This window comes from Protopterus annectens, chromosome 5.part0 (assembly GCF_019279795.1).
Source record: "Protopterus annectens isolate FY-2018-M chromosome 5.part0, PAN1.0, whole genome shotgun sequence".
Lineage (NCBI taxonomy): Eukaryota > Metazoa > Chordata > Ceratodontiformes > Protopteridae > Protopterus > Protopterus annectens.
Window position 1 is genome coordinate 731,535,106 of NC_056735.1, and position 19,003 is coordinate 731,554,108.

The window sequence follows — 19,003 nt, forward strand, 5'->3', positions numbered from 1 at the left end:
AGTTAGAGTTTGCAGGTGGAATTTATTTTCAAGTGCATTTTCAAGGAACTGTGAGTTTTAAGGGAAGCTAAGTTCACTGCTGCTCATGCCAAGTCTATTTACAATGTGCAACTGTTTTGTTTAGCAAATAGTTTAGCAAATAGTATCTCTATTGTGGTATAAAGTTTTAAAGCTATGTTAGTAGCACCACAAGTAGAATACTTGCATCTTAATGGAGAGGCTTGAGGTTCTATTCCTACAGCATGTACATCTGTATGCTGCAGTCCTGAGGATGTCCTCCTTTGGATGAGATGCCTAAGAACTATGAACCTGTTTTTCAGCTTGCCATCCATTTTCTATTGCAATATACCAGCTTACCATTTTTTTAATTTAACATAGGCAATTTTATTCTTTGATGGCAGCAGGCACTGAATTTGTAGATGAAACACTGAAATATACAGTTGTTTTCTAGCAACAACATCTTCATTAGTTTCGTATATCTTTAATGTGGAATTATTCGGATTACTTTTACTTAAGGGATGTAATTCAATTATATATTATAATTAATACAATCAGGTAAATCAAAACTTTTGCATGGCCCTAACAGTGTGCAAGGAGCCTATTGCTTGAAAACAGTTCAAAAGTAAATAACCTGCCCTGGCCAGATGCATTTTCTTTGAATGTGGGTTTCAATGCTGTTTCATTGAATGTGAGTTTCAAAAGTAGAGAACCTTTAATGCCAAGTCTGTTTTCATTGTAAGACTATTGCTTTGTTTAGGTTTAGTAAATGTCTCAGTGTTTGGGCTATAATGTTTGAAATAAAAGTTGTAAATTAAATCCAACTGCCTATAATCATTGTAGAACTAAAGCATAAAACAGTATGCACACAGATTTGAACAGTGTCTACGGCAAATGGGAAGAAATAGCCAAGTAATGGGACACTGGAATGGCTGTGTGGGCGGGGCTTGGGGGTGGGTGGACTTAGGCGGGGCTGTGTTGGCAGGGGGCGGGGAGAGCTATGTGGGTGGGGCTCTGGGTTTGCACCCCCCTGCAAAAAATCCTGCGGGCTCCCTTGCCTACTGCCCTTCTTTCTTTTAGGTTGCGCCATTTTTACTTATCTTATAGCTATCTAAGAGAGAATAATGCTATGAAGGGTAGTCAAATCTGCAACCACTGCATGCTACAGAGTACGTCATTTTAAGCCACTCAAAAAGCTCTAATGGGAAGAGCATTATGTGTACATTATTATAGCTCAGTAAAAATGAGCATACAGAATTATCAATCTGACAAAATCCAGGTATATTCAACATACTTCAGTGGCAAGAACCCTCCAGGCAATATAGATCAAAAGACTAACTGAAATGTATGCCATTATTTAGGGATTTCAGTCCTCGGATCATCCCAGTTATTTTCCAGAAAAACACAAATTTTATTAGAAACAGACCAAAATATGAGCTAAGATGTAGGGATGCCTGCTTTTCATGGTTCACCACGCAAATAAATACATACTTACGAAAACATATGCCATTGATAGCTTTAAATAAAGTATTGCAAAGTATATTCCAAACCCTTTCAATTTGGAACATAAGAATTTTCAAGTGAAATATCTCTAATTATGAAGACTTTTATAAATTATGAGGTCCAGTTAACAGAAACAAACTTGGACTATTTGATGCCGCGGTTTATAAACTTCCAAAACACATGCTGAAGAAGAATATCTGGTTTGTAGACGATTCATTAGCTTTCCCAACTAGGCGTGTTAAATATACCCGTGTAACTGTTCGTGGGCGGTGCTTTTCTAAGGCACATCCTAAGAATTACAAAAACCATGCTTACTCTTTGAAAACGCTCACTCATAACATTTTTCCTATTTCTGTTCTGTAAGTATTGACGGATCATACGCTTGTTGATATCTGAAAACAATCAGCATAGACCACCCTGCCAGTATCCCATAATTCCACGCAGACTCACAGGAACTCTGTTTTTCGAGAAGTGGGCTGGATTTGGACTGTTGGGTATCGCCAGAAGCCCACTGAAGGTAGATTTGTGTGAAATGTATTTCTTGCATCGTTTTCTTCGTTGGAATTTTGGGGTAAAGTGTGGTTATTAGAAGGGGTCAGATTTTGAAACAAAGGTATGGAGAAATGTGGGCATTTGAGAAAATGGGGGAGGGGAACAGTTGGAGATATTGGACACCAGTGTTCTTTTTGAACCCACATGTAGACTGAATGAACTTGAAACCGGGATAAGTATTAAGAGGGGAAAGAAGCATGGTTTGTGTCGCTGGGACTGGGAGTGGAGTGTTGTGGCTTCAATACTACTGTTAAAAATGCGTGCAGTTAGCTTTCGATTGGGTAACGGTCGCCATAGTAACTGACGCCAGTAGCCCGTGTCGATCGGCAGAGCTGTGGAAGAAAAAATTGCGAACGTTCCTCGACTTTATAGCTCTCCTCAAATCCGGGACAAACCACAAAAGAATCGGTGAGAATTCCACAATTAAGCAGCGGCACGTTTAAAATATTGTTTTTTTTTTAAACTGGAGATATTGACATAATAAGCGAACGTTAATTTTTTTCCCTGACGTAAATTTCAGGAAACTCTGATTATAGCCGTTACTTACTAAGTGTAATTAGCTACCTTTTCTTCTAAGTCATTGGTGTGGGAACCGACTTTAAAATTTAAGTCAAAGTCAGGGACATCCTGAAAATCAGACACATATCGGTTACGTATGACTTGTGTGTTTTCAATTCGGGACGTGTGCCTCCTTTTTTTTTTTTAAACAGTAAACATCATTGATAAACTATCGTGTATGACACATACCATGTTGACAGTAAACCATAGCCACACAATCTTAGTTGCAAACATTATACATTCCAAACCGTGCTGACACATCTGTAGCTGCAAACATTATACATCCCTTTTAACGTATCCAGTTATTGTTAGTAAACCATTATGGGCAACGGAGGTTAGCGTTGCCACCTCACAGCAAGAGGTTCTCCGGTTCGATCCTCGGCTGGGGTACCTTCTGTGCGGAGTCTGTATGTCCTCCCTGTGGTCGCGTGGGTTTCCTACCGGTGCACCGGTTTCCTCCCACATCCCAAAGACATGCTGTAGGTTGACTGGACGCTCTAAATTGGTGCTAGGCGTGAGTATGCGCCTTCTGTGGAAGGTTGGGCGTCGCGCTGGCAACTCGACACCTTAAAACTCCACTGCCAATATACTGTAGGTTGATTGGACTCTCTAAATTGGTGCTAGGCGTGAGTATGCGCCTTCTGTGGAAGGTTGGGCGTCGGGCTGGCAACTCGACACCGTAAAACTCCACTGCCAATTATGAGCGGACGTGTGATCTGCTGTGGCAACCTCTAACCGGGAAAAGCCAAAAGAAGAAGAAGCTAGCCAACTATTATACAGCGCTTTCAAATTCTGCCTTCTCGTTCTGTACTGATCCCACAGTTCCCGTTTTTTCCTATGTCATTTTTCCTACCTTTTTCTAAAAATTCCAGTTCCATTTGTTTTAACTCTAACTTCACCATGTCTATTGAAATTGGTTTACATTTTCATTTCCATTTTCTTTATTTCTTTTATTTTTTCAAATGTTTGTTTTTATTTTTGCTGTCAAATACATTATACAGTAACTGGTGGTAATACACTGAAAGTAAACCATTTACCAAGTTAGATAAAGCATTTGTTCATTCTGGTAATAGACAAGTACGTTTAAAGTTTGTTTTCTCAATATAAAGAGAGAGAACGATGAACAGACGTATGAGAAGTATGACAATATTAACATTGGTAGTACATAATGTAGCTTTTTGCACATATAGTGTATTAGATAACTATATAGTGTTATAGAATACAGGAAAAACTAGCAGGGTAGAGAAAAAAAAAGAAAATAACTACTATGTACAACTATTTACAAATAGTACTACAATATAAGGTACTTTCCCTTAATGTGGCAACAGCTGTTTTGGCCTCTTTATCGGTTTTGTCATAAGGGAAGTTGTCCTTCATTGCCAGTATGTGCGGAAATATCTTGTATCAAAAGAATCAAGAGAACTGCAAGTGAGACAACATATAATTATTGGGAATTCTGGGTTTTAAGTTTTGTTTATGTCCCTGTTTCTTGCAGTGGTAGGTTGACAGCTGTAGTTTTCTTTTATATTCCTTTCAGATGCTATGATTTAGCTCAGTAATACCATCTTTGGCTTCCGCTGTAGCCTTCTACAGCCTATAAATATAATTTATCTAAGTGAAAAAGTAATATATTGGTACAGTGACATAGCTGTCAAGTTGTCATCACCAAAATGGGATACACTATGTCTCACAACGTGGAAAAGAAAGCTATGGGCAAAAAGTGGGACACTTTTTTGAAAATGTTATCAGGGCAAGAAGTACTTCCCAATTTGGTCTCATTTTCAGAGGACAGTCTCGGATTAACTCGACAGAAATGAAAAGTGATGTTCATCGGCCAAATGGGAAAGAAATGAAGCAGCATGGGATTGCCTAAACATATTACAACTGGTAACTGTGAAGACAATGGTGGTCTATCACATTTCATAAATAACGGTAATCATTTCAGTTATACACTTGCTTTTTCTCCGAATAATACATGCTAATTCGCTTCTTATTAAACCCTGTTGGCATGCATTATTCCGAGTAAGACAAATTTGTAAGTCAAATGATTGTCGTTATTTATTAAATGTGATTGACCACACTTACTAAATTTGACATAAAAATAAGTGTGTGTGGTACCCACTTCAGCAACATCTGAACAATCAACATTATAATGAGCGCTAGGATTCCAACCGCGTATTATAGCTGTTGACCCGTTAATGGAAAAGTGCCCAATATAATGACTAGATTCCAATTACATTTAATAAGACGTTATATTTCTTATCTGTGTTTTTTGCATCTTATGTACAGGTAACCATAAGAGAGCACATCAGCAAAATACTCTGATGAGGAAACTGGTGGCAATACTGCTAGAGAACAGTATATATAGAAAAGCATTGTTTGCTATGTTAAGCTACAATCAAGGGTAGTATTCCAGACCCTGAGGTATTTCAGGCACTTATTAACATTGTGAATGGTTAGTTCATGAGATAAAATATACTTAGATGCCATGTTTTAAAGTTGCCCCAGTCTAGTTTAGAGCCATCTGACCAGTTCTGTGTAATATAGAGCTTGATTAACATGAAAAGAGCAATCTGTATCCTGAGATTATTAGAGGGTATGTCCGCATGGCATATATGAAGTATAGAAAATTCCCAGGAGAGAGTGGATTTACCATAGCCCATTTTTTTAAGTTTGATCCTTAGGGAATTCCATAGATTCTGAGTATATTTACAATACCATAGAATGTGTCGGAGGTCAGCTGTAGCTGAGGCGCAAAAGTGTGAAATGTAACAAAAAAAAGAGTTTAAGCGTTCTAGACTACAGTAAGCATTATTACTGATCATTATCTGGGTATGTAATAACTTCTTAAGGTACCAAGCTGTTCATGTGGTTAATTGCTTGGGAGAGGATCATCTGTCAGGTCAGGGTTTTTGTTTCTCCAATATTGTGCAAATGTAATAGAGGATTGGTATTTAGCTGTAGAGACTAATTTGTAAGTGATTGAAAGCATAATTATTTTTGGACATTTCAGGAGTGATGTAGCCAAGTTTATTTCTTCTTGTAACTTATTTGGGAAGCATCCTAAGGTAGAAGTTAATTCTTTTAATTTGACTCAAGATTATTGTGTATTTGTTATTTAAGTTAAGTTTTATTTTGATATTATTAATGGAGTTGTCCTTAAGATGAAAGATATGCCATACAGTTAAGGTTTTAATTTGACGGAATTGATCTAGGAGTAGCATTTTGTTACCCAATTTTAGATTTGGGTTCAGGTGGATTAGCTGCAAGGGAATGAGCGCGTTAGACAGACCCAGTGAGACGAAGAATTTTTGAAATATGTTAATGTTATGTTTAATTAGATTTTGTAATTTAATGTCTTAATAAAGATTTATTTATGAAGGATAGTGAGTTGGGGTTTATTTTACAACTTTTCACATGAGCCTGCCAGAGACCAATCCATTGGGGAATGTGAGTTATTTCATTTGGGTTATGGTCTGCGATTGGTATGATTCTGCTGGCACAGATTATGTCATAATACAGTCTGAAATCTGGTATCCCCATCCTCTGTTGTTTTTAGGCAGCATTAATCTTGATAATGAGATTCTAGGATTTTTAGGAAATAATATAAATTTAGTTAAGGTTCTGTTCATTTTTTTGAAAACGTTTAGAGAGATGATATTATCTGTTGAATTAAACTGTTGGAGGGAAGCCTTCTAGCTTATCAGTGGGAGTGGTAAGCACTAGATAGCCTATCTACCACAAGGTACAGGTTCTTAGTTTTAGCACTTGAATTTGCTTATTCGTGCTCAGCACTTGTTCAGAACTTGTAAGCACTAAATAAGCTACAAATGATTACAGCACTCAACCTTCCTCATTACCTAGAGGAAAACATTTTTTTGTACTTACTTTCCTCATTTGCTTAGAGAAAAAAACACTTTTGTACTCACTTTCCTGACTTGTCTAGCAGAAAATAGTTTTTTATTCAGGCACGTTCAAGGGTCAGCTGCCTGTGTTCTGTCCTGTCTATGTCATGAATCTGGGCATCTTGGGGCAATGTAGTAATTGCCTCATGTACACAGATAACCCTCTCCTCCTACCACTCAACACTGCAGCCTGTGAGAGATGCACTTATCTAGCCAAACTGGGGGTAAAGCTCTGTCCAATCAAGACTGAACTTGACAGTCAAGAGGAGAAGGTAAACACTTGCACCACAACCACACTCATCACATAGTCCCACTAAATCTACACCACCAAAATCCACACACAGAAACACAAAAATATTCATGGAGGCTCTCGGTAATAATCTGCTCAAGCAACAGAGACCTCCAAAGCAGAAACGCAAGCAACCTTCACCCCCCCAACACAACCCAAATGACACATAGCCCACAGACTCAGTGTGCCACTCAACCGCAGCCCATAAGGCAAAACAACTTGCACAACACACTAGTCATAGGTGACTCTATAGTCAGGCACACTGATGTCCCACTCAGCAGGCTAAACTAGGAGAAGGTTAGTCACCTGCCTCTCGGGCGCCAGGATCCGCCACATAATTCATGCAACTCAGGTCAGTCCACAACAAGTACAGATATGACTCTGTCATTGTCCATGTTGGTGTGAACGACCTGAGACATACCTCCCTGGACTACATGAAAAGAGACATGGAAGACCTCTCCGATCTTGTAGCCGAGGCAGGTATGACCCTAGCCCCGAGTAGCATCCTGCCATCGCCCAGAATGATACCGCAGTGCAAGGACAAAATGATTGAATTCAACAATTGGCTAAGCTTCTGTTGTCATTCTAAGGGGATCCAGTATCTGTCTGCCTGGGACGACATGGTTGCCAGACCACAATGCTTTGCCAGAGATGGCCTGCACCTGTCGCCCCTGGGATTCCGGATACTGGCTAAGGCTGTTACCACCCCTATAGTGCCTATTTTAGGCACGGTTCAAATGACAAATTCACCATCATATCAAGAACAGGCAAGCAAAAACTAAGGGTAATGCTACTCAATGTAGAAGTCTAAATCTCAAAATGCACTCACTCAAGGCACTCCTTAAAATGGAGAACATCGATATCTGTGCAGTGACTGAGACCTGGTTCAAGGCTCTAGAGATCACCCCTGCATTACCAGACTATAACTCATACCACGCTTTTTGGCCATCTAACCTGGACCGGAACACCAAAGGTGGAGGTGTGTCCATATTCGTTAAGGATATCCACACCTCCAGGCTTGTTGCTCAGCATAATGCATCCGAGGTTATCCAAGTGCAGTTAACTCTGGGCAAAACTGAAATCCAAATTGTAGCTTGCTACAGATCCCCCACCATGCCCCAGGATTCCCACTCCTTTTTTCTTGATATACTGAAAAATATTAGGGTTCAACCAAACACCCTAATAATGGGCGATTTCAGCTACCCCACCATTAACTGGGAAAACTACTCATGTACCAACTCCTTCACTCAACGCTTTCTAGAATTCATAAATTCCAGTGCCCTGGATCAGCTTATCCACAGCGTCACCAGGGGCAACAATATCCTAGACCTAGTCTTTACCAACATGAGTGACCAGTGTTCCACACCTGAAGTCAACTCCTCGGTCAGATCTGACCATAAGCTAATCACCCTAGATATCCATATCCCTCCCCCACCCCCCATTAAGGAAACCATGGTAAAACATTTCTCCAAAGCCAACTTCATGCTTCATAAGACAAAAGTTGCGAACTTCATGACACACATGCAGATGGACAATACAGTTATGACTGCTGAATCCTACACAAATGCACTCTATAAGCACTTGCATAAGTGCCTGGATCGTGCTATCCTAAACAGAACCAAGATGCTCTCCTCCAAAAAAAAAGAAGCCAATCTGGTGGTCTCCTGCCATAAAGAAACTCTACAACAGAAGGAAGAATCTGTTGCAAAAGAGAGTAAAATCCCATGAGTGGAGGAACTCCCTGGTCAGCCTTGGTAAGAAGCTGAGATCCCTTATAAGATTCTCCAAAGCTAGCTATGAAAACAAAATCGCCACTGATTCTAAGGGCAGCCACAAAGTATTCTATAGCTATGTCAAGAATCTCTATGGCAGCACCCAGATCTGCTCTGAGTTACAGCACTACGGCACAAAAATTGCAGAACCAACTGATATTGCCAAAATCCTGGCAGATAGGGTGAGTGCTAACTTTACCCCCCCTCACCCCCTAAAGGGCCCATATCTATACAGGAAGAATGCAGACTCCCTGTAATCACAACTACACAGGTAAAAGCTGCACTCTTTAAAACCAAAAACACAGCATCCATGGGATTGGACAACATCCCAGTATGTGTTTTACATGAACTTCAGAACGAACTGGCTCCCCACCTAAGCACCATGTTCAATCATAGCCTCACGTCAGGCTTTGTGCCCACTGAATAGCGCACAGCAACAGTTATACAGTTATCCCACTCCACAAAGGTAGAGCCACCACTGATCTTGGGAACTGTCACCCTATTAGCCTGACGAGCCTGGCCTGCAAGGCCATGGAACGTATCATCATGGAACTCATAAACAAAGACATTGGTAACCTCCAAACTCTGGATCCCACCCAGTTCAGGTTTGTGAAAGGCAAATCATGCCTTCTGAACCCGATCGATGTCTTTGAGGCAGTCACCAAAGCTGTAGACAAGGGTAAGGTGGTTCACACAGCCTATCTTGACCTCGCCAAGGCTTTCGACACCATCCCCCATTCTGGAATTATAGCTAAACTCACTAAACTAGGTATAAATCCCTCCTCCACAAGATGGGTTGCCAGCTGGCTCAGTGACAGAACCCACACTGTAAAAGTTGCAGATTCCAAATCTGACTTCAAACCAGTAACAAGTGGAGTACCACAGGGTTCAGTCTTGGGACCTCTCCTGTTTGGAATCTACTTCTCTGAAGTACAGGTCAACACAGAAGGCCTCTGGCTAATGAAGTTCGCAGATGACTGCAAACTAGGAGCCATAGTAGAGTCCTCAAATGATGTGGACATCTTACAGAAGGGCCTCACTGAGACGGATGCCTGGTGTCAGAGGCACGGCCTCAAGCTCAATGCCAAAAAGTGCATTGTCATTCTCTTTGGTAAAAACTCTTTACCCATGAACTACCACATAGGCGGCAGTCTACTTGACGCCAAATGTGTGAGACCTTGTGACCCAGGTGGACAGTAGTCTCTCCTTTGATAATCACATCGCCACAGTAGTCAGGAAATCCTTCTACGTGGCGCACCTCATCACAAAAGGGTTCTCATCCAGGAAAAAATAGGTCATTGTTCACTTCTCGACACTCATTAGACCCATTATAGAGTACAACGCCCCTTGGAATGTACCTCACAAGACATCAGCAGCTGGAAAGGCCACAGAAGTACCTCACATTACTTACCTCAAACAGATGCCCTACACTAACCATCTCAAAAAACTCCAGCTTTACTCTCTAGCATATCACCTACTCCGAGGTGATCTCTGCCAAACATATAAAGCTATGTCAAACCCAGAGCTGTTGGACATGCTTCACCTAAAGAAATCCCAATCCCTCTGAGCTACATGCTCTAGGGACCTAAACGTTATCATCACAATAAACGGGACATGCTGGAGGGATAGATTCGTGTCCCATAGACTTCCCATACTCTGGAACAAGCTATCCATGTATGTCAAGCAAAGTTCCTCATTAGCACTCTTCAAGAAAAAATCTTGATGAGTGGATGGGAAATAGGAAATACACCCCGGGGATCACTTTTGTGGCTCTGCTCGATGGGCACAGACAATTAACTTTCTTGGGTGGCGTAAGCCAGGGAACCTTGTTGGCTAGGCTTACTTGGGCCGATAGCCTAGTACTTACCAATGAACAAGTGTTTCTGGGTAGAATGTTCATTTTATTGTTGTTGTTTTAGACAAGAAGGAGAATTTCATGTTTTTCCATCTGGTTAAATCATTCTCTGTGGACGACCATATTGTAAGAAGATTATTTTGTAGGGAGTTTTTATGACTATGGTCAAATTCAATCCCTAGATATTTAAGAGTATACTTCAGCTTTATTTGTGATATTTCGTAGTTGGAAGTTTTTGAGAATATTTCAATTGTATTTTGTACTTTAGTAAGATCAGCGTTGGGAAGCTGGAAATATATAATGAGGTTGTCTGCAAATGCTGAAAAGGCAAGACTATTACCCAGAATGTTGGGTATACGGTGATAGTCTTTTTGCTTTAAGTATAAAAATAGGGGTTCAATATACATGTTAAAGAGGTATGGGGAGAGGAGACAGCCCTGTCTAGTGCCATTATTTAGTTTTATTTTAGATGTGTGCAGCTTATTGATTACTAGTGTTGTATGCAAAGAGTTGTATAAGATTTTAAGGTACTTGCGTATTATCGCAACCAGATTTTTTCAATAACTGTTGTTTCCTGATGTGGAAATGTAAGCGTTCATGGTTTGAGAATGTCAGACAATGGGTTTTCTTTCACACTGACGGTTGTGTTAGGCTGGGTTATCACTAAAAAAATTAGTAAGTTAATGTTGCTGTTTAGGTATGCACTTCACTGCCAGCATGTCATGTAGCTCACAGTAAAGTGCATACATGCTTCATGGCTGCTGTCTTGCTGACTGCATTTGTTCACCACTTTCCCCCGCATAGAAAGGCGCCGACACAGGAGTTATGCTTCTGTTTAACTTTTTTTAACAATTTTTACACAGACTCAGGTCTGTAACAACAGGAAGAAGGCCATCATCAGCCAGTAACATGTTTTCTATACTGTTCTTAGTGTAGTTTAATCAGGAACCCGTAATCAGCTATCAACATCATCCACCCTGAAATTTTAACAGCACTAGTGTTCCTCAACTTTCGCATTGCAATGGTTGTTTTCCATTCTGTTTACACATTTTTAGCAAAGTATTACTTTACCCAAAACATCATTCCTGTGTTTGTGTTTTCCTTCTGTGAGGGCTCTGATGCCCGTGCACTGGCCCAGCAATCAAGGAGCCTCAATCCTCACTGCCACAACAGTGAGGGGCATCCCATATAGAGGAAATGATAACAAATACGCACAGCAAAGTGCAGGTGCCCCTAAGAGCATACAGAGATCAGTTAGTCTGGGGCTGGTTGCTCCCTTGTTCTCCGGGTCCCCAATAAGACTCCCCACTGGCACAGCTATAGGGTCCAGATCTCAGCCTAGCTGGGCAAGCTAAAATCTCCAGCACCCTCTCTGTCCAACCAGTGCTTTGTGTCCCTGCCCAAGTAGCTGACCCACACACTTTGAGGTAAGAGTTTATACAACCACACAAACATTCTTGGGAATGGCTGGTACAGGTTCTCCAGCTGTGCCCCTATTACCCAGACAATACGGTAGTACCGCCTGCTATCACCCAGCTAATATTTACCAGCTACTCAAAGGCCCTTAAGAGGGTGTCCAATTATTACTGTGCAATGTTATTATCCAATGGTAAACAGTCGAGGCTTATTAGAGTGGCTTAATGCAGGATCACCATAGCATGCAATGTACTCTAGATCTTAAATTATCTCTTCACAAAACAGCCACAGTTGAACGGGTTTAAAAATATTTAATAATAAATAATAAAAACACAAGACAATACTTATTACTACACAGTGCTAGTCAACAGTTCAGAGATCACAGAGAAATACTTAAAATAACACAGAAGTAAAGTTCTGACATCACAGAAAAACACTTAGTCTAATCTTTGTAGTTCCCAGCTATTTGTAAGAAGAAATACTATTCTAAAATAACTCTCATATAGAGCAAAGGCAGTGCTGAGTTGGATGGTCAAGACAAAAAAATGCTTAATGCTCTCTGTTTCTGTCCATTTTGGTTCACATTACATAATTTTTCACACTTTTCTGGGGTTCCCATGCTGCACATTACATCATACTTCACACTTCCCTGGGTTTCCCTGGCTAACAGAAACTGCATTTACATTCTTTACACCTGGGCAGAAACCAGAGCAATAAAGGACATTTATGCATGCAATTCTGGCCATTAACTCTAACCTTAAAACAATAGCAAGAATTCTTTTATCTAGCCTCTTCGGCACCACTACTACTTTGGTCAGTAGAGTGTATTGTTATATTTTTGCAGTTCCACGTGTAACAGCATTTTTTCCATTTAAGACAACAAGCCTGTAGTTTGCATTCATATTTACAACTAATAATTCTGTCTGGCCAGGCTGGTGGCCTTCATCTGTCTTCAGCCACTTTTCACAAGGGCTTCATTCCTCATGGTTCAAGTATTCCATGCATCAGTTAAGACACCATCCCTGACAATTCAAGCATGCTTCTCTAATGCACGCAAAACAGGAAGAGGATTGTTTCACCTTTTCTGTGCCTGAAGGTAGTCCATAGTTTTTTTTGCCAGCAGTGAGTTTGCGCAACAGTTTGCAGTGTTTCATGCGGTTGTCTGTATCTCATTGCAATAATATGCAAGTACCAATTTTAATTATATTCATGAAACTGTCTGGAAAGTTGAAGTGTTGCATAGTTAAGAATAAAAATTCATGATTTACTCTATTGAAAGCCTTTGTGGCATTCAGTGCCGTAAGGTATAGGGGAAGTTTGTGTTTTCCAGTAAATTGGATAGCTGCCCCTAGAGTAAGTGTATTGTCCCAAGTTTGTCTTCCTTCATGAATCCTGATTGCTGTGGGGATATAATTGAATGGATGACTTGTTTAATTCTGTTGGCTAGAGTCGTAGCCATAATTTTGACATCTACATTAATAAGTGAAATAGGTCTAATAATTTGATGGTCTAGATTTGTCAGTGTTGTGTTTATGGATAAATATGATTTTGGAGTTAAGATATAAATCAGCAAAGCCATATTTACAAATATGATCAAAGACTTTAAGAAGGATAGGGATAAGTCTCAAGGCAAATTTTTTATAAAAAATTAAGTAAACCTGTCAGGACCTAGGGCTTTGTTACTTTTTAGACTCTTTATTGCTTCCATAATTTCTTCCGTTTTTAGAGGGGTCTCGAGATTTTCAAACTGGTGTGTATCGGTTTTTGGGAATGTAATAGTGTTAAAAAAAAAAAAGAGTTGAGACTGTGAATCTATTTTCTTCTGTGGTCCATATAGTCTATCTTGGATGCTTTCAAAGATGCACACTATATCTTGATTATTTGTGATTATTTCATTATTGTGTTTCATTTTTGAAATCGTAGGTGTGTCTTGATGAGCTTTTGTAAGCCGAGCTAATAACCTAGAGGGCTGTTGAGTCTCTTCTGAGTAGCTGGCTATGAGTTTCAGTTCTTGGAATGAGAGATTTCAAGCTTCCAAATGATACAAGTCTTTCTGTTGGTTGAGAAGCTGGTCTTCTAGTTCAGGGCGGAAGTTTTCTTGTTTACACAAGGGGCATATATATTTAGAAAAAGTGTGGGTTTATAGGTTATGGGGTTAATACAGCTAAAATAACACCATCTACCAATAGTATCTGTACCATAGTCTACAACCCTCTCCTTAAATGATTTTTAATCAAAATATCTGCTCCCTTTGAGTTGGTTTTACTGCCCGTGGCAACAATTTGGGTTAACCAGGGGGTGTCACCCTGTCTTAGTTCTAATCATTTAATAAGTGGGTCTCTTGGAGAAGTCTAATGCTTGCCTGTGATTGATACATTAAGTGAAGGAGTAGTTTCTTTTTTTAACATCTTGCAGACCCTTCACATTCCATGAGTCTACCTCCCACAGCATAAATATATACAGTAGATATACAGTGTAATTAAATTTGGTTTAAAATCTATACTCCACAAGTGCTCAGAAGGATTTGGGAAGAGATATATACTAAAGTGTCTTGGATCCATAACTGTGTCTACTCACGTATCCACTATCTCTAAGAGAAAGATTAACAATGGATTTTGTAAAGCAGATAAATAGAAGAACAATACAATAGGATTTGAGGTAAGATAATTTACAAGCCATTTCAATGTAAACAAAAGTAATAAAACTATATACGTGTTATATACAAACACACTTAGACACAATATGTGAAACCTTAACCACACTACTTAACCCCCATTAAAAGATCCGATATGTTTTAACCAAGGTTAAGCCTTTGCAAACTATAGTTGCTATAGCTACACATTGCAAAGAAATTGGTATTTGGTATTAATCACATAATCTATGTAGCTACAATGTTAAAGTACATTATATTTTTACAATGCTCAGACCATACTGCTGTAAAGAATGTAGACTGGCTTGTAAACAGTTAGATTCAGTTAGATATAATCTCTCTTAGAAAGACTTCTTACAAGAGACCATGTCACAGAATGGAACAACACATTAAAGCCCTAGTAACTACAACATTACAGTCCATTTTCTTGACTCCCAAAGAATAGAGGGAAAAGATATTTTATAGCTAGAAGATGGCCATTAAATTGTACTTCAAACCATATTAGCTTTTCCATTAGATAGCATATTATTGAGTATATAACATAAAGAATAACAGTTCATGTTTGATAATGAAGCTGATTGCTATTAATTTTTGTTGCCAGTCAGCTCTAGGTAAGCTAACTTAAAGTTACTGCATTTACCCTGTCTTGATGTGCATTTGCAGGCTGCCTGTAGAAGGTAAACATATTTGATGCTGTCAGTGAATAAGCTGCCTTGACTTCATCGCAGATTTGCTTTTTTATATTTTTTCCCCTTTTAAATCCTTGTAAGATGAGTTGCAATGACGATTGCCTTTCTGGGACTCCATTACCCAGAGAATCTTTGCAGAAAGGAAGGAATTACTGCTTCTCCACATCATAATGCGTCCCTCTGTACACAGGAAGTTGAAAACAGCCATAAAAGGTGCAGACGTGTTACCAGGCGTGACAGAGTTAATTGTTACCTTCCTTAGCGTGAAACTTTGCAACGGGAGCCTTGGCCTGTTTAATGGAGCTTGCACTAGCAACTTCTTACTGCAAATGGGGTTTGAAGCTACAAAATAGGCCGCAATGGTCACAGCGAGACATCTACAGCATTTCAGACCGCATTTCCCAAGTCAGGCCGTCTAATGCAGCTTTTAGGTAATACTGTTACTTGCATTTGTTAGGTTTTAAGAAGAGGAATATTATTTAAAGCTTTTTTTAAGGATTATTTAAAGCTTTGGAAGTTCTCCGAATTCCTTAATAAAGGCAGTTTTGGCTTCAGAGTTATTTTTGGCTGAATATTTTTGTTCATTACTTGTAAATACAAGGGTACTGGGGTATTTCATTTGAAATTTTTATTTATTTATTTATTTATTTATATGAGAAAAGCACAGTAGGGAGCCAGTTGTTGCCTTGCCTGCTTGATAGACATTGGTAAGTCCTGAGAAAAAGTTATTTTGTGACTCTGCCACAATAGAGTACCCTTTTGTTTTGCTGCCTGGAGGATTTCCTTTACATGTTGGTAATTTAAGATTTTTGCATTTATCTGACATGGAGACTTAGGATCTTGAGACCTCCGGAGGGCTCTTTTGGCTCTTTCTATTACAATGTCATTGGTGGTTGGATTTTTTTTCCATCAGTGAATTAAATATATTTTTAAGGGTATCTTGGAGTTGTGATTGATCAACAGATTCTGGAATCCCATGTATAAGAATATTATTTCTCCTGTTGTGAATCTCACGGTCTGTGATTTTTTTTTTTTTTTTTTTTTTTGCATTTCCTCTGGCATAGATTCATTATTCTTTTAATTGTTTTTGGAGTTCTTCAATTTTCATTTCATTTGCTGCTGACTTGGCTTCAGCATGATCAAGGCGAGTTACAGTTTGTTCCAAGGCAGATCCAAACTTAATCATTTGTTTAGAAAAGTTTTGGATAGCAGATTGTATAGGCATTAAAACAGACTTTAGTTCATCCATAGAGTAGATCCCTTCAGGCTTATTTTAGGCAGTGGATTTTGTTGTCGCTTCTCGCTATTTTTGAGTTAGTTGTCTTTTAGTTAGTTTCCTTTTCAGTAGAAAAAAGTTGTGATGATTTGTTTTTTGTTGTTTGTGAGCCCATTTGTTCTTGTTCGTTAGGCATCTTCAGGAAATTTATTTGACTAGTGAGTTCTTGATTGCTGACTGTGCTATGATGACTTCAGTACAGGCCTCAGGCTGCCATGATGTTTGCAGGAGCAAAGTTCAGATTTAAAATATAAAGTTTGCACAATACCGAACAAAGAAATAATACCAGCTGCTTAGACCTGATGACTAGTTGAGTATGTTTCTGTCCATTCTGGGATGGAAACAGAGATTAATAACGTTTGATTGCAAAGATTTAAATTTATGTTTGAGGAGCTCTGGAGAGTGAGTGGCTGGTGGCCATCTTGGAATCTTCCCATTTTCTAGTAAATGCTTTTTTGGCAGCCATCCTAATTAGACTCAGCAAGACCTTAGTATGTCTAGGCGATTCCATGTTTGTTTCATAGCTCAAAAAATCATTTCCCTAGTCACTCCAACTTGCTCACCCAGCATCTCCGACAGAGTGGTTTGCTGGGAATCGTTAAAGTCTACCAACTCGTGTGCTTCTTAGTTTTGAATTGTAGTTGAGATTTTTTTTAAATATTAAAAATACTTGAATTTGAATATTAATTGGGTTAACCATTTTTGGTTGGGGTGTCCATTGTAAAAGAGTTTTGCTAGCAAGATCCAGCCATTCCATGAGCAGAATGAATAATGCATTTTGCTCTCGTTTGGATGTAGTATTTTATTTTTATGCAGTAGTTTATGTATGCTGTTATTAAATTATTAATTAGTGTGGGCAACGTGCGTATTTATAGATAATGTTATCTGAACTCCCTTTTTTTTTTTTTCTCTCTCTCTCTCTCTCTCTCTGTTATGTATGCATTTTCATACAATCTTGTAGGTCGTTCTATCACCGCACTATTTACAATGTCATTGAAGAAGCATCATTTTCAAGCTCCACGACTTTATCTCTAACCAAGTATGTAAAGTGTAACAAGAACCTTTGTGTTTATTTACTTTTATTGAAGTGATTACAGCAGAGAGCTGAGGTGATATTCATACTGACTAGGCAAATTCCCCAACACTTTTTCTGACCAGCACTGTGGGATGTTCTACATCTGCCTGCTGACATCAACTAAGTTCTTTGGAATATTTTTTAAGTATGTCATAAAAACAGATACTTAAGCTGTATTTCATTCTCAAACAACTTTTAAACAAATGGGTGGTGTTTTAATGTACGTACAGTTTTTTACCATTTTTTAACAAACACCAGTACAATGTAATCTATTTCTTTTAATGTGAATTACTTTGATACCACGTCTGCTATGGCAGACCATTTAGGAGATAAAAACTTTTCTAGGCTGCTATATCCATTTCTTCTTTCCCAGCTACACTGTCTCCCTCCCCCTTCTTTTTCAGGTCTTCATTTTCGCACCAAAGCTCTGTAAAACAAGGTTTTATGAGCAGAGTAAACAGCCCCATGTTGCCTTACATGCCGCGGTATTTTAACTTCCTTTCAGTGTTTTTTATTTTGCTCTTACTTTGTAACACTTCTGTGTTGTAAGTGACCATTTCCCCTATCTTTGTGGGAAGGTTTGCTTTTACTTTTTAGGTGAGGCTGTCCATTACTTGTGGTGATTGTTTCTCTGTATCCTTCCTGTGCCTGCAGTGCATTAAGGGACATCCTGTGTACTGAGTGTTTTTATTGTTTTGGCACACAACACCATTCATTGCATGAAAGGCAACGCACAAAGGCTTTGTAGAACTTTTTGATTTCTCAAAACATTTCTTCCCTCCAGAATTTAGGATTATTATTCTCCTTTCCAAACTTCTGCTTGTTAAGACAATTTATTGACAGCGAAGTTAAACAAATAAAAACTGAAATCATAACAAGTACAGAGCAAGTTATATGCAAACATATAAGCACCCATATTAACAATACTCTAAAAGCTGTTAATAGAAAACTAGGCTCTCTACAGGATCAAACCCTTTCTCTCTCCTTCAGCTAGAATGACTATTGCTCACACCCATCTAATTTCTACTCTCCTCTATGCCTCACTCATATATACTAATCTCTCCAAAAACAACCGTAGTAAAATGGAAAACTCCTACAATAACATAGCCAGATTTGCTACAGGTAACCCTTTCAGAACTCACCACTGTTTTAATCTAAAGCAGCTAGGATAGCTTGAATTACAAAATCAGCTAAAATTCCACCAACTGACCATTGCCCATAAAACCCTTTACCAACCTACCAGTATCCCTGTACTATCTACCCTCATTACCCCCTACAACAATCTAAAGACCTTATGATCCTCACATAAACTTCTTGTAAATATTTGTAAATCAAACAACAGGGCTGGGGACTCTCTTTTCTCTAATACTGTTGGAAAATCCTAGAACCTTCTTCCTAACTAACTTTCCTCTCTTCCCTGTATATCATTCTTTAAAACCAAATTGAAACTTTTCTTCAGAACACAC

The 19,003-nt window shown here is 39.0% G+C and overlaps 1 protein-coding gene across 1 annotated transcript in view; it reads left to right on the forward strand.

Moving 5' to 3' along the window:
- Positions 1 to 1,881: 1,881 nt before the first annotated feature.
- The window catches only part of DYNC2H1 (dynein cytoplasmic 2 heavy chain 1), a 6,555,988-nt gene continuing 6,538,866 nt past the window's right edge, over positions 1,882 to 19,003 (forward strand). Inside the window, exon 1 of the mRNA XM_044072582.1 lies at positions 1,882 to 2,017. The gene's annotated coding sequence lies outside the window, so the exon portion shown is untranslated. The remainder of the gene's footprint in view (positions 2,018 to 19,003) is intronic.